This window comes from Dama dama, chromosome 20 (assembly GCF_033118175.1).
Source record: "Dama dama isolate Ldn47 chromosome 20, ASM3311817v1, whole genome shotgun sequence".
In the NCBI taxonomy this organism is placed as follows: domain Eukaryota; kingdom Metazoa; phylum Chordata; class Mammalia; order Artiodactyla; family Cervidae; genus Dama; species Dama dama.
Window position 1 is genome coordinate 19,136,630 of NC_083700.1, and position 17,420 is coordinate 19,154,049.

A 17,420-nucleotide genomic window follows, 5' to 3' on the forward strand; every position below is an offset into this window, starting at 1 on the left:
GCCCGTGAGATGGATTCTGAGAGGTGATTGGACATATGGTGTCTCCTTTTGACCTTTCCCAAACTCTTCCAGTTGGTGGTGGCTTATTAGTTCCATGTTCTTTACCAGGATCTCCTGTCGTAAAACAACTCATGCAAATGGTTACTATGGTGCCTGGCTAGGGTGGGTGGTTTCAGTCAGTGTGCTTCCCCTAACACATGGACTTTGCAACCCCATGGACTGCAGTATGCCAGGGTTCCCTGTCCTTCACTATCTCCTGGAGCTTGCTCAAACTTAAGTCCATTGAATTGATGATGCCATCCAACCATCTCATCCTCTGTCATCCTCTTCTTCTCCTGTCTTCAATCTCTCACAGCATCAGGGTCTTTTCCAATGAGTTGGTTGTTCGCATCAGGTGGCCAAAGTATTGGAGCTTCAGAGTGGGTCCTTTCACTATTCAGCATGTGTTTCCTTTAGGATTGATTGATCTCCTTGCTGTCCAAAGGACTCTCAAGAGTCTTCTCCAGCACTACAGTTAGAAAGCATTAATTCTTTGGCGATCAGCCTTCTTTATGGTCCAACTCGCACATCTCTATGTGACTACTGGAAAAACCATAGCTTGAACTATATGGACTTTTGTCAGCAAAGAGTGGTGTCTCTGCTTTTTAACATGCTATTTAGATTTGTCATAGATTTTCTTCCAAAGAGCAAGCATCTTTTAATTTCATAGCCTATTTTTTAAAATCTCAGAATTCTGTCATAAGAAACTAAACATCTCAGTAAAGTAATGGAGGAAATATTAGAAAAGATGATTCACCAAAGATGATATATGAAGACAAGTGACCATATGGAAAGATGTTCATACCAGTAGTCATAAAGGAAATGCAAATTAAACTCAATGAAATAACACTGCATATCCATTAGAATATCCAAAAATAGAAAGATGTGCAGCAACCAGAATTCTCATATATGTCCAATGGGAATGTAAAATGGCCAAGCATTTTGGGAAACAGTTGGGCAGTTTCTTAAAAGTAAAACATACACCTACTGTGTAACAGTCATTCTGGTCTTTTAGGCCTTTACTCAAGAGAAATGAAAGCATAGCCCATCCAAAGACTTGTCATGAAAGTGCAGGGCAGCTTTATTTGTAATAGTCAAAACCTGGAAACAACCCAAGTGTCCATCAATAGATTAATGGGTAAACAAAATGTGGGTATTATCCATACAATGAGTGCATTTACTACCCAGCAATAAAAAGTAATGAACAATTGATACATGCCACAACTTGTTTGAATCTCAAAGTAGTTTTGCTGAGTGAAAGAAGCCAGGCATAAGAGAATACATACTGGATGATTCTCTTGACATAAAATTCCTGAAAGTTCAAACTCATTTATAGGGACCCAAAGTAGATCAGTTGTTTTCTGGGATTGGTGGACAGGGAGGATCATGAGGGAGGAAATACAGAAGGGCATTAGAAAAATGTTGGAAGGAATGGACATAGCAGTTGTATACCAAGAATACAGGAAGAAGTGATGTCCACAGTGTAGTGAATGGGGCTGGTTTCTCTATTTCTACCTGTGCACCTAGATGAACTGAACTGTGTTTTGTGGGCAAATTGTTTTATCATGGTAACTCTTCTGGAGGGAAAAAGGGACCTGGTGACCGATAGAGAAGTTTGAGGAGAACCATGCATTGCGTATCCATGATGTGTCAGATCTGATGTTAAACGCTTTAAATGAATGATCCTATTTCATTCTCATAAAAACCCTTTGAAGTACCATTACTCTCATTTTACAGATGAGGAAATGGAGCCTCAGAGGGTCCAACAACTTGCTCCACCATTGCAGAGCTGGTATTGATACCATAAGACTCTGCTGCCTGGGCCAGTCACAGTGCTGTGCTGAGTCCTGGGAGCTCCGGTTCTAGGAAGATCTTGGGGGTGAGAGAGGGAAGTCACTCCTTGGCATGTGTTTTTGCTGGTTTGACCTCAAATGTGTTGCCCCAGGACCCAGGGGCACTGGAATTCCTTCGCTTAGGGTGACTGACCACCTCCACCCCCCTCTTCCTGGGACTGGAGGGATTCCTGAACATGGAACTTTCATTTTAAAACCAGGATGAGTCAGTCACTCTAATTCTGGCTCAGCAGAGGCCTTGTGCTTCCAGACTCTGGTTTTCTGGGTCCTGGGTGCCTTCATGACATGCATAGCACATTTTCCTGGGCTTAGGCCAGACAAGTGAGATGGTTTCAATGGTTTCACAGGTAAAGGAGGAAAGAGAGGTGATTTTCTTTATTGCTCTTTTATTTTTGTGCTATCTAATATCAGGATCACTAGGCAAGATGGTTCTAGCTTTTTCAACCTCCCATTTCCAGCTAGGGCCTCACAAGGGTGGGGGGTTCTGAAGGGAGGTAGGGGCTTCTGGTTGAAAGTAAATGGTGGTCACTGAGAAACAGCTTTTCTAAAGGTGGGTCTAGCCTGACGCTGCTGGGTGATGGGCATGGCCTGTCTACTTGTTTGGGACAATCTACTTGTCTGGTTACTTCTGCCCCCGGGGACTTTTGGGCCCCTGCTTCGGGCTTTGGGACTGCTGCTGGGTTTCGGAGTTGTTCTGAGTTTGGGGTGCAGCAGGATCGGGCTCCTTATTAAGGCAAGTACACTCAGGCTTGGGCTCCAAACAGCAGCACGGCTTTGAAGGGCAGCATGGGTTGCATTTTGATGGGCAGCATGGGTTGCATTTTGGTGGGCAGCATGGGTTGCATTTTGTCGGGCAGCTTGGACTGCATTTTGGCGGGCAGCTTGGACTGCATTTTGGCGGGCAGCATGAGTGGCACTTTGGTTGGTCACACATCTTCTCAAGTTTTAGGGATCCTAGAACAAAAAGATTTTCAGAGAAAAAGCTGGCTATCTGCATTCCCTCACTCCTTCTTTGACCCCCAGATACACCAGTCTTCAGAGCAATGACACAGACAAGGGCTGGGAAATCAGGCCAAGATGTTCAGAGGGAACCCAGTCCCACAGTGCTGGGCTTTCATTCGGGTCAGTGAGCTGCTTCCTCACTGTGCTGTGCTCAATTGCTCAGTGATATCTGACTCTTGCAACCCCGTGGACTGTAGCTCACCAGGCTCCTCTGTCCATGGGATTCTCCAGGCCAGAATACTGGAGTGGGTTGCCATTCCCTTCTCCAGGGGATCTGCCCAACCCAGGGATCCAAGCTGCATCTCTTAAGTCTCCTGCATTTGCAGGTGGGTTCTTTACCACTAGCGCCACCTGGGAAGCCCCAAAGGGAGTCAATTTCCTAATGGAAAAGGAAAGACCAGAATATGTGATAATTTTGCCTGGGGTCTCTTGGCTAATGAGGAAGAGTATGACCCTTGACAATTGAGTCTGAGTCGAGTGGTGAGCACTTCACAAACATCATATCATAAATGATTGCAGCCAACCTGAGAGGTCAGTGTTTTCACCCCCTTTTACCTATGAGTAAGACAGAGGTTTAGTGATCTACCTCAGTTGCTGTTAGGTAGATTCAAAGCAGTTTCCATCCCCACTCAGAGCATATGCTTGGTCTTATGTCCTTGGTCTGGTGCTACCCAGGAGCGCAGGTGCAATGAGAGTCTTGCTAGATGACTCGTTGACCGGTCCTGAAAGCACCACCTCCTCCCGTTCTCCCCAGTAAGAAGTCACTGCCTTGGGGGCCCTTCCAGCAAGAGGAAATGGAGAGGCCACTGTTTTTGGCATGGAGGGCCGAGATCCAGGCTGGCTCTATGACTCCCAAGTCAAAGAGAAAAGCAGTTCTCTGACCTTTATCTCTTCCTCTATGCTGGTACAGTGTTGGCAATGCAGAGGGGGTAACTGGACCCTGTATGCGTCCTCAGACTCAACCATTCAGGACTTTTGTAATCTTCCAATTCTTTTAGGAGTAGGAAAAACCCAAACAACTCTTTTCTTTGCATCTTATCAACCCACCTTTCTCCTACCCAGGAAATCCAGGAATGTTCTCCTTAGATCCACAGGCCTAGGACCCAATATATGGCCCCTGGGGTAGCCCCTCTGGTTTCTGCCCAGTACCTCTTTACGAACATGGATGAAAGCCACTGGGAGGTCCCAGAGCAGGACAAATGGTCTAGAAGTGGACAGGAGTCCATAGACAGAGAGTCCTCTAGCCTCAGAGGAGATGTGGAGGAGGGGAAATGAGCCTGTACCCCAATTGGGGGCTCATCCCACAAGGCCACAGACCCCTGTAGGCAGGTGCTGGGTCTGTCAGAGGTGGGTCTATGAGAGCTGGTCACCAGGGTGGAGACGGGTAGGTATGGGAGTTCATCTGATACCTGCTGAGATCAACTGCTTCTACCCTCCAGCCTCCAGCGTCCAAGGATAAGCCTCTTTTTTTTTTTTTTTAATTTTTAAAATTTTCTTGTTTGCGGCCTGTGGGATCTGAGGTCCCCAACCAGGGATCAAACCAGGCCCCATGCAGTGAAAGTGCAGAGTCCTAACCACTGGACCACCAGGGAGTTCCCTCCATACTGTTTTTTTAAACTGAACCAGTTATCGCTGTTGGCTTTCCACGAGACACACACACTCATAATGCCCTTGTGTGTGTGTGTATGAGTGTGTGTTTATGCAGAAGCACAAGCACAGGAAGGAAGAACGTGAGTCTTCTGGCCATGGCTGTGTGGCTGCATCGAATTGAGATTTTGTTATATTTGTTCATCAGGCTTTAAAACTGGAGCCTGTGTGAACAGCTACTAATGGAACTTGCTTCTATTCTGGCCTCAGCCCCTCCTTTTAGTGGATTCTTCCCTGTTCTCCATCCCACCCTTGTTCTGCCATCTGCCACCCTCTCCCCTAGTGGCTCAGATGGTAAAGAATCTGCCTGCAATGCCGGAGACCCAGGTTCAATCCCTGGGTCGGGAAGATCCCCTGGAGAAAGAAATGGTAACCACTCCAGTTTTCTTGCCTGGAAAATCCCATGGACAGAGGAGGCTGACGGGCTATAGTACAGACCCACAGGGGTCACAAAGAATCAGACACAACTGAGTGACTAACACACCATCTCCCGGCCCTGCTCCAAACACTCCATGTGCTGAGAAAGCCATGGTTCTCATCTGTTTGCTCTTCTCTGTGTCCTGGGATAGGGGACTTCCTGGGTATAGGAGGTATGAATCCCCTTGCAACGAAGACTTCCTGAGGGTTCCCTGAGTAGAGACGGAAAGGCTTATCAGCCCCTTCTTGCCAATGAAGGCAGCTCTAGTTCACAGAATCTGTGCAGGATTTTCATGTTAGGTGGTTCCTGAGGCAGACCTGTCCAGTGACCCACTTTGCTGTAGACCCAGGGCCTCAGCTGTCTCAGATGATGGGTGTCAGGCTCTTAGCTCAGCCCTTTCATCTGGGGCTCCACCTCGCTCAGCTCAGGTGTGCAAGCCAGGCCCCAGTGAGCCAGGTGTGGCTGACACCTCCGCCCAGCTCAGCCTCTCTCCATCCACTTTCAGAACCGCCAGAGCTTCATCCTGGGGTTCTGTGGGAGGGAGTCCCCAGCATGTGCCTGAGGAGGGGCTGTCACTGTGCGGCTTGTGTGTCTTGAGGACAGACTGAAGTGACTCCCATTTGGGGTCCACTATGCTGTGCACCTCCCGAGCTGGAGCACCAGAGTGAAAGATACGTGAGAAGGAAGCACCACCTCACAGGGCCCCCAACACTGCCTCTGCACCCTCCACCGTCTCCCAGGTCCCTGGCCGTCCGGCTGCAGCCTCAACTGTGTCAGCGGCAGGTTCCCACCTGAGAGGCAAAAGTGACTCCTGGAGTAGGGTGTCGGCCTTAATTCCCTTGTGACTTTATGCCTGCCAGTTATTCGGGAATTAATTCTGTCATCCGGGGAGAGGTTTCTGCTTAGTTTTAAGCACACGACGCAGGACCAGAGTTCCTAAGGGGTGGGAGTAGGAGACAAGTCACACAGTCCCTCCTTTCAGGTCAGGAGACGCTGCAGAGAGGCTGAGGTGACAGAGACCTGCCCTGTCCATGCCCTGACTTGCCTGGGAGGAAGAGGAGGGAGAGGCAAGGCAAAAGGAGACACAGAGAGGAAAACAGAAGGCAGACATCAGCAGGAAAATGGGGGAAAAGAGAGGAGGGTTAAGGTCCATGGAGCCTTGCTCTCTGCCTCCTTTATGGTCTTTGAAGCTGTTTGACAGAAAGTCTGTGTGTACTTGGGTGTCCTGTAGCCCTGGAGAGTGAGCTTGTGTGTGTGTGTGTGTGTGTGTGTGTGTGTGTGTACATGTATGCATGCACACGTGTGTGCGCTGGGAGCCTGGTATATGACTCAGGCTCCTTGTTGTCTGAACCTGTCCCCTCTGTCCCCTGAGGGGCCAGACCTGAGATCAGGGAAAAGGAGGTGGAGTTGGAAGAGGGTGAGGAGCGGGTGGTGGGGTAGACGGTAAGCCCTTTTAAACTTTTTCCATTGCTTTTCTCTGAGCATGCTTTGCTTTCTTCACAATTTCTTCCCCCTGCCTCTCTGTCTGTCACTGTTTTCCATTCCCTCTTTCCTCCTCTGGGTCTGTGGTTCACCTTTCTCCCTCTGCAGCCAGGGCCCCTGGACTGACAGCTGAGAGCCTCCTGCCCACTGGGAAATCCAGTATGTCAGGCTCCACCCTTCCAAGTCCAGGCTGGGCTGTTTCTAGAGGAGCAGTTCTCATCCTAGTGACCAGAGGGTTCACCTGGCTGCTCCCAGTCAACCCCTCCCAGCACTTCCTCTTTGGGCGGGTCCTGAGAACAAGTCCCGGGTGGAGACAGGGACGTCAAAGATGGAGAGCAGCTTGGGAATGAGTCCCGCGCACTAAAGGGGAGGGAAAGGGCAGGGCCGTCAGGCCCCACGCCTTCCAGTGTTCTCCTTGTTTCTCTGCCTGGAGGATGCGAGGCTGCCCTCTGTGGGACCTCTGCCCACCAGCCCACCTCATCTCCAGCCACTGTTCCTCTGTTGTTGTCAGACTGGCCCCGAGCAGATCCTTGTTAAATTCTGCTGGCCTCTGTCTGGACGTTTGCACTGCTCTTGCCATGGCCTAGAACACCCATCGTTACACTCACGAAATTATACTCAAATCTGAAGTCTCAGCTTCCACATCACTTGAGGAAGACGTCCCTAACTCACAGGGTCTGTGGCTCCGATATAAGTTCTTGGCGTTCCCTGAACTTCTCGCTACCTCGCTACCTTTTTACCATGATTTCCCTAATCGTCTGTCTTCTCTGGTGTGTTGCTTGATGAACACGGGCATCCTCACTGTCCTGCCTGCCACTGTTCTCGCCATCTAACACTGTATGACACTATGTAGCCTTCAATACCAAGGAATGAATGAATGGACGAACGAACAGTCAGGAAGACAGGCAGGGTTACCTGCTCTGGTCACTTCGTCTCTTTTCAATTCGTGCTTCTCAAGCTTGGCTTCCGGAAACTGTCTTCCCTGGACTGGCAGGAGATATGCCCCTTGCTCAGCAGCCTAGTGAGTCCATGATTATCAGAAGCCAAATGGTTTCTGTTCCCTGCTTGTGTCAAGATTCTGAGATTCTTAGCCTCTATGACCCGCCATGTGTGCGTGTCATAGTCACGCCCTGAGATTCTGCGATTGTGACCCACCAGCGCCCCCTGCTGACTGGATCGCAGGGCTCCTCTTGATTTCTTCTTCCCTGAAGGGCACAGGGAGCTCTCGCGAGAACCCGTAATTGTTCAATCACCAGAGCTTAACGCACACATATGTATCGTGTCCACTGTCTACCAGGCTGTGTCCTGAATGTGAGGTGCACAAGCCAATCGTTCACGTTCTCAAAACTCCTCTAATTCGGTGTAGAGACGGGAGAGGGGTCAATACCATGTGATGAGAACGATGGCAGGGGGACACGGGGGGCCATGGGACCACACGGGCTCAGGGTTGGGGTCTAGGAGGCTTTCAGGAAGGAGTGACGTTCAAGCAGGGATTGGATGGCAGCCGAAGATAAGGAGTGGGACCTGGAGATGTGTGAAGGCATTCAGACTCAGACATGGATAAGATAAACGTGGCCTGGGTAGGGGAGAAGCTCGGTGTGACTGGCGCACGGAGGAGAAAGAAGAGGTAAGCCAGGAAAGCGGGTAGATGCTGTTCTGATGAGAGCATTTTACACTGTGGGGAAGGGCTTGGATTTAACCTGAGGATAAGGAGAGTCACTGAGGGCTTTCAAACCGGAGAGAAACAGGGATCCCTTGCGGGGCAAGGGCTCTATTTTAATCATTTTCCTATGTTTCCAGTATATTCCCAGCACAAACACCACCCACCTCAACCTAGGGCCCTTCGCTTGTACTGGCTGGAACAGTCTTCATGACTGACTCCCTCACCTCCTTCAAGTCTTTGCTTATAAGTGGCTTTCTAATTGAAATATGACCACCCTCCTCCTCCTATTTCAAACTACAATCTGCCACTCTTTCCCTCATTTCAATCACCTTATACAGTTTTATCTTCTTTTCCTTGGTTAACACTTTACATACATACAATATACTTTACATATAATTTCTTTGCTGTGTTTTTTCTATTGTCTTTTTTCTCTCACCAAAATGTCATCCCCAAATGTACAAAGTGTTTTTTTTTCCCCCCACAGACTCATCTCAAGCTTCTAGAATAGTGCCTGACACATAGGAAATGAACAGTGTTGGTTGAATGTATGAAAGCTGATTGTCAGTTACTCCTTTTTGTGGGCCGTGGTCTCAGCTGTAACTCCCAGCTTCACTTGCCCAAGGTGAGAAACCCATTTTTTTAAAGTCGGTTCTCAAAACATCATCCAAACTAACAGACTGTACGCCTTCACAGTCCCACTCCTACCTTCTATGTTTTTCTTTTTGCCTCCGTCATCAAATTTAGGGATGGTTATGATCATCTTCCTTACCCAGAGAAGCTTAATATATTGGTGGTGAGAAAGACTGAGGCCACCTTGTAGGAACTAGCGATTAATGTAATTAATAGTAATTTATTAACTAAACATTAATGGAACAAATCCTTGTGGTCCCTCACATCTGTGTTCTGGTCCCTGAGGCCTAGCTTCCAGCAAGTCTCCTTTGACATTATCCACTATTATCATATATTCATTTGGTTCCAAACCCAAAAGGTAGAAGGGACACAAAGTGCAATTCCCCCTTGCTACTCCAATTCCTTTAGCCAATAGTGATCTGTTTCTCAGATATCCTTTCAGGATATTTTATGTGCAAAAAGCCACACAAAAACATGTATATTTTCCCTTCTTTTAACAAAATAAGAAAAGAAACTCCACATTGTCCTGCTCACTGATTTTTCTCACAATGTATTCAATAAGTTGGGGGTTTCAGTACATAAAAAGGGCCTTCATTCAGTTTGCAGCCTGAATAATAATATAGAGACACATGCACGCTAAGTCATTTAGTCTTGTTCGACTCTGTGCAACCCTATGGACTGTAGCCCGCCAGGCTCCTCTGTCCATGGGATTCTCCAGGCAAGAGTACTGGAGGCAAAGTACATGGCCTCCTCCAGGGGATCTTCCCCACCCAGAGCTTGAAATCTTGTCTCTTACATCTCCTGCATTGGCAGGCAGGTTCTTTATCACTAGTGCCACCTGGGAAGTCAGAGACACATGGGAATCCCCAATTTGGGCTCTTGTGAATGACACCACAGTGACACACCACACCCTCTTCATGCCTCGGGGAGTATGGACATAGAATTCATTGCCCTAAGTATAGTTGCTTCCTCAGAGGATAAAATTGAGAGACGTTGTCAATTTTTCTTCTATAAATGTTTCACGACTTTATATCACTCCTTACAATGTCTAAAACTTCATGTTTCCCCACAAACTCACACAATGAATTCATTATTGAACTCATTCACTCTATCAATAAGTAAAACTGATAATTCAGAGTAGGTTTGAGGTTTTTCTTAGTAAGTCAGCTCAATTCTTTTGTCTAGGAGTCATAATATTTCTTTATTTGGAAACTGTCCAGTTATGCAGTTTGTCTAATATTTAATTAGATTGACGATCATTTTATTATTGATTTGTGGTGTGCATACTGTATGGGGGGAATTAGCCCATTTTTGTGCTATGATATGTACAATATCTTTTGGTGTGCTTTTGGCCTTGTTAGATTTCAGCCACACATAATTTTTATGTAAATGATTTTTTATTTTATTTTTGTAAATGTTTTTTTAAAAGAGCCTTTGTAGAGGAATCGGGTGGAGAGGGAGGTGGGAGCGGGGATCGGGATGGGGAATACGTGTAAATCTATGGCTGATTCATATCAATGTATGACAAAACCCACTGGAATGTTGTGAAGTAATTAGCCTCCAACTAATAAAAAAATAAAATAAAATAAAAAATAAAAGAGCCTTTGTGTTTGCTATGGTGAACTGTCACATTCTAAGTAGTGTATAAGCACTGAATTGAAACATAATTAGCACATTTTAGAGCTACAAGCAAAAATGAAAGTGCTTGCTATGCAAATAGGCTTTTAGGCAAATCCCCTGTCTATCTTTCCACCTATCCTGAGTGCTGTCCCTAAACCAGGCATATATTCTGGAACCACCCTCAGTTCATTTAGCAAGTTCTTTATCTCTGGGGTCAGTTGCCACCAGCAGCAGAACAAGTACAGGAATCTCTACTCTTCATTATTCTAAACAATCTGTGAATAACCTCTGAATTTGCGTCAGCTTACTGGGATCTATAAAAGGCCTGAATGGTGTGGTCAAGGATCCTGAGTCCCTCCATGTGAATGGGAAGCAATATTAAAGCTGCAGCCTTTACCTCAAGCCTGTATCTGTCCTCCATTGGACTTTGGAAGAATTGGGTTGGCCAACAAGTTCGTTCATGTTATGGAAAAACCAGAACGAACATTTTTGGTGAACCCAATACCTCCTCTCAGTCATGACTCACTTTTAAGAGGTAGAAGTATCACATTCTTTTCCCAAGTCCACACTGATGTCTCGGGTCCAAACTCCAGTCAGGAAGAGCTACTCCCAGAGATGACTGTGATTGTCCCTTTTTCTCTTCATCTCCAATTCACCTCATCAATAACCAGAATATGATGTAGCATAAGAATTTCCAGGTAATTCACAACCAAGCATTACTGCTGCAGTTTAGTTTAAGGCATAGCTTTACTGTGTGGATTACAATAAACTGTGGAAGAGATAGGAATACCAGACCACCTGACCTGCCTCTTGAGAAACCTGTATGCAGGTCAGGAAGCAACAGCTCGAACTGGACATGGAACAACAGACTGGTTCCAAATAGAAAAAGGAGTATGTCAAGGCTGTATATTGTCACCCTGCTTATTTAACTTAATATGCAGAGTATATAATGAGAAACGCTGGGCTGGAGGATGCATAGGCTGGAAACAAGATTGCTGGGAGAAATATCAATAACCTCAGATATGCAGATAACACCACCCTTATGGCAGAAAGTGAAGAGGAACTAAAGAGCCTCTTGATGAAAGTGAAAGAGGAGAGTGAAAAAGTTGGCTTAAAGCTCAACATTCAGAAAACGAAGATTATGGCATCTGGTTCCATCACTTCATGGCAAATAGATGGCGAAAAAGTGGAAACAGTGGCTGACTTTATTTTTCTGGGCTCCAAAATCACTGCAGATGGTGATTGCAGCCATGAAATTAAAAGACGCTTATTCCTTGGAAGGAAAGTTATGACCAACCTAGACATCATATTGAAAAGCAGAGACACTACTTTGTCAACAAAGGTCCGTCTAGTCAAAGCTATGGTTTTTCCAGTGGTAATGTATGGATGTGAGAGTTGAACTATAAAGAAAGCTGAGCACTGAAGAATTGATGCTTTTGAACTGTGGTGTTGGAGAAGAGTCTTGAGAGTCCCTTGGACTGCAAGGAGATCCAGCCAGTCCATCATAAAGGAAATCAGTCCTGAATATTTGTTGGAAGGACTGATGCTGAAGCTGACACTCCAATACTTTGGCCATCTGATGTGAAGAGCTGAGTCATTTGAAAAGACCCTCATGCTGGAAAAGATTGAGGGCAGGAGGAGAAGGGGACGACAGAGGATGAGATGATTGGATGGCATCACCAACTCAATGGACATGGGTTTGGGTGAACTCTGGGAGTTGGTGATGGACAGAGAGGCCTGGTGTGCTGCGGTTCATGCGGTGGCAAAGGGTTGGACACGGCTGAGTGACTGAACTGAACTGAAAACTTTACTGCCCCCTGGTGGATGTAAATATCCTTACAGTACTGAAACAAGATTGCCTCTTCAGTTGCTTTTCTGAGGTGTGAATCCAATCACTGTCTACAGTGTAAGTCCTTCCAGGTCAGTGATGTGGTCTATTTGTCTGAGAAACAAAGGTGTGTGTGAATGTGTGTTTGTCTCTGTGTGTGTGAGAGAGAGCGGGCGAGAGAGCACACACCACTATGTCAGTTATCAATTTATTGCTTCTTGGCTTCAAATGCACCCTTTAACATATGCTTTATGATGAACGATGGACATCGTGCTCATTTCTCCATAAAAGTGAGCACGATGTTAAACTTTCTCCATAGAGGGTGCTGTAGAGACGTTACAGGAGGAAGGGGCTTCCTGTGGTTTCTACGCAGGTGGGACCAGGGCAGGGACAGGTGAGTGTGGGGACATCTGAAGGTGCTTGCCCCAGTCATGGGCCACTTTACTGTCTCCACATGAAGATGACCTTTTTTCTCAGTGCTCTCACCCTGAAACCAAAGTCCCCTCTGACCCAAGTGCACACAGCCTTGTTTGATGAAAGGGGGTGGTGGACTTCCACACAGAGCTTCAGCTCCCTCTCAAGTCTCCTAGCTGCTGGCATTCGCTGAAGGCCCCTGCCCCCACTGTGGCCTGGACGCCATGGCAGACCCAAGCCACACAGGTTCTTAAGGCCCCCTTGCCCTGCACTGGGAAGGTGGTCTGTTTGCCTGGCAACTCCAGATCAGCTTTGGTCTGGCTAAACCAGAGAGCTCCTCTGCTACCTGGTGGCTGAAAGAAATTTTCCAATTACGTGGACCCCTTCCAAGTTTGTCCTTCTTTGAGTACTTTTCCTTAGCCTCTGTCATATCTTGTGTCTACATTGGAAGGACTGATGTTGAAGCTGAAACTCCAATACTTGGGCCACCTGATGCGAAGAGCTGACTCATTTGAAAAGACCCTGATGCTGGGAAAGATTGAAGGCAGGAGGAGAAGGGGACGACAGAGGATGAGATGGTTGGATGGCATCACTGACTCAAAGGACATGAGTTTGGGTAAACTCTGGGAGTTGGTGATGGACAGGGAGGCCTGGCATGCTGCAGTCCATGGGGTCGCAAAGAGTTGGACATGACTGAGCGACTGAACTGAACTGAACTCTTTCTTTTACTATTGTTAATGATTCTTATATTGAACTTCCCTTTTCTAACTTACTGGTTGGTTTCTATAACCTGGTTGAACCCATTGCTACAGTCAGCCCAGAATCAAAGCTTGCTTCTAAAATTTGTTCAGCTCTGTGACCATGAACAAATTACTGAAACTCTGATTCCTAGTCCGTAAAAAGAAGACAGATTACGTGCCCTTTACAATCGTTATGAGAATTACACAGAGCCCATTATGTGCCTAGAAGTCAGCAAGCTTTGTTAGATGTGGCCAGTTAAGGAGATAGAAACATAGAAGAAAAAACAAGTCAGAAAAGGAAAATATAAGCCAGAAAAACACCTGATAGAACAAAAGGCAGAGAGAAATGTTAACATAAAGTCAAGCAAAAAGCAAATGAGATGAATAGCCAATGGTCCTTGAATTTACTTCAAATGGCAAACATTTTATTCAATACTTACAATTTAGAAACCATTTCAAAATAGATATTTCATCTAACCTTCCCAATAAACCATCTTAGTGTGTATTGTCATAAATGATGCTGTCATTTTCAAAGGTCCGAGACGAGACTCAGAAGCACGTTGGAAGCCACCTGCTAGCTTGTAAAAAGAGGGTCTTATCTCCCTGCATAACCTATTGTCTTCTACCACTGCCCTCTTGTGGTCAAGTAGATATCAACGCCTGAAACGTATCTGTCAGCTCACAGGGCTGAAGGTCTCCAACTCTAGTCCCCAAAGAAGACTCTGCACAACATTGAAGGGTGTCCAGCCTGACTCAAAGAGGAAGTGTTTCTTATAATAATCTAATCTTGTAAGTTTAAATTTTTTGCTTTGCCTTAGGTCGTACTTAAAATTAGCCCAGTAATATATGTACTAATTCATTAGTGAAGTGCACATGTTATTTTGTAATAGAAATTTGATGAACATTGCTCCAGAGCTACATGTCCCAAAATTATTTGAATAGGGCACAGGTGATATTTTTAAATTTAATAATGGAAGAACGCATATAATTTTATTTAAGAAATACACATAATGCCTTCTGTTAAACAAACAAAAAAACCTTATGTTAAAGAAGAAAAAAAGAAGATTCCACAAATTGGTTTTCTCAGTAACACATCAAAGAGGAATAAATTTGTGTAGTAAAGTGCCTAATGTTTAATAACACTCAATAGTGTTTCAAGTATATTCTGATATTGAAAAATAAGAGAAATATTATTGCATTTTCCCAACCTTTAGACAACATATATCAAGATAGAGATTAGCCAGAAATTCTACACATGAATTAATGCCCAAGTTAAAGGTCATGTGCTCCCAAGTCAGACAATCTATGAGTGACTTTATGGTTTTCACTGGTTAGTTATGTTATTTTCTTAAACATAGTTTGTATGCTAATAAGAAAAATAGTAAAAAAATATCATTTATATCACAATGACATTTATATTTTATAAAGAACAATATAACTTGCAATTATTTTTAATAGAATACCCATTTATATAGCGTGGAATCTTTAATGTTCTGTGGAAACTTTAAAATATTTTAACAACTACAACCATTTCTCAGATAAAATCTTATGTTGGGACCACTATGTGTAAAACATACAGGAGTTTATTCACTTAAGTTTACTTTTGCATTCAAATTTATATCAATTAATTAAGAGAAAGTAGACTATTTTGATGAACACAAAATAATCCGTGGATAGCAGATGGCAGTTGCAGTTTTATTATCAATTTACCATCTACCCTTTTCTCTGGATTTTTTTTCTGGTTGGACAGTATTGGTAAAATCATAATTACTGTTTTGCAAATGGCAATCAGGGTCTCTACTCAGATTGCACAGGCTGTGTACTGCAGAACCCCAGGGGGCACCAGGAAACCCCCACCTATAGGCCAGGACTAACAGTTGTTGGAATTTGTCTGTTTCTCTGACTTGGTTTCAAATCCCATGGACAGAGGAGCCTGGTGGGCTGCAGTCCATGGGGTGGCAAAGAGCTGGGCACGACTGAGCAACTGACACTTTGCTTTGGCTTCAACAGCTCAGTTTTCATTGTCAGTATCCTTTTCTATTAGGCTAATCTCAACATTCGAAAAAGGAGTCACAGTATCTGGCAACCAGAAAGTCAACAGGGACCTTGAAGATTTGGGTAAAGAGGTGGAGGTAAAAGCTTGACTGACTAGGTTAAAAGGAGAATTAGAGACAGAGTGTACAAAGAACACTTTTGAGGAGTTTTATGGGGGAAGAAAACAGATCAGATGAAAACTATCTCTGAATCCTGTTTTCCTTATATACACATATCTGTTTACCAGTGAATCCTGTTGGTCCAAGCCAGCATTAACACCTGCCTTAATTAGTGTGGTGACCTCCTACTTGGCCACGCTGTGTGTGTGTGTGTGTGTGTGTGTGTGTGTGTGTGTGTGCATGTGTGCTTAATCACTCAGTTGTGTCTGACTCTTTGCAACCCCATAACTGTAGCCCACCAGGCTCCTCTGTCCAGGCAAGAAAACTGCAGTGGGTTGCCATGCTCTCCTCCAGGGGATCTTCCCAACCCAGGGATCGAACCCAGGTCTCCCACACTGCAGGCTTTACTATCTGAGCCGCCAGGGAAGCCCACTTGGCCACTCTGATCTGCCCTTAACCCCACAATCTATTCTCAAAAAAAAAAATAGCCAAAATTATAAATTATGCTTTTAAAACATGGGTTAGCAGATCTGAAAGAGACACATGCACCCCAATGTTCATCGCAGCACTGTTTATAATAGCCAGGACATGGAAGCAACCTAGATGCCCATCAGCAGACGAATGGATAAGGAAGCTGTGGTACATATACACCATGGAAAATTACTCAGCCGTTAAAAAGAATTCATTTGAATCCATTCTAATGAGATGGATGAAACTGGAGCCCATTATACAGAGTGAAGTAAGCCAGAAAGATAAAGAACATTACAGCATAGTAACACATATATATGGAATTTAGAAAGATGGTAATGATAACCCTATAGGCAAAACAGAAAAAGAGACACAGATGTACAGAACAGACTTTTGGACTCTGTGGGAGAAAGCGAGGGTGGGATGTTTCAAGAGAACAGCATGTATATTATCCAGGGTGAAACAGATCACCAGCCCAGGTGGGATGCATGAGACAAGTGCTCGGGCCTGGTGCACTGGGAAGACCCAGAGGAATCGGGTGGAGAGGGAGGTGGGAGGGGGGATCGGGATGGGGAATACATGTAACTCCATGGCTGATTCATGTCAATGTATGACAAAACCCACTACAATATTGTAAAGTAATTAGCCTCCAACTAATAAATAAATAAATAAAACATGGGTTGATAATGGCACACCTCTGCCCCAAATCTTCTAATACATACTCATTTCACTCATTATAAAAGCCAAAATTCAGTAAGATCTCCATAAACTGGATCCAAGTTATCTCTGTGCTCCTACAACTACCCAGACATCCCACTCACTCCATCCAGGCACGCTGGCCCCTTTGCTGTGCCTGAAGAGCATGCATGCTTCTGCCTGAGTTGTACTCATGGTTCCCTCTGCCTAAAATGTTGCTCCAGATATTCATGAGGTTCATGTCTTCATTTCCTGTAAAGAAAATTTTATCACACAGGCCTTCCCTCACCCCTGTATAATCTAGCAGCCCTCTTGCCCCAGCAGTCTCCGTTCCCCAACCTTCCTTCACTTCTTCTCTATACAAATTAGTAATGTTTAAAATATATTAAACATTTAGTTATTGTGTAGTTACTGTCTGCTTTTCTCACTAGATTCTAAGCTCCACAAGAGTAGGACTATTTATTTTTGCTTGTAGCTATATCCTCATCTCTGAGCCTGATGCCTAGCACATAGTAGGTGCTTAATAAATATCCATTTAATGATGTAATAGTGATTAGGGGTTTCATTTTTTTATTTTTTCTTTGCCATGCCTCCTGTCTTGTGGGATCTTAGCTCCCCTACCAGGGATTGAACCTGTGCCCCATGTGGTGGAAGGAAGCACAGAATCCTAGCAACTTGACTGCCAGGGAATTCCCACAAAAAACTGAATTTATTCTTATTCTATCTTGAGTCAAAAGTTTTAGTTTCATTGTTTATACTTATCTGCT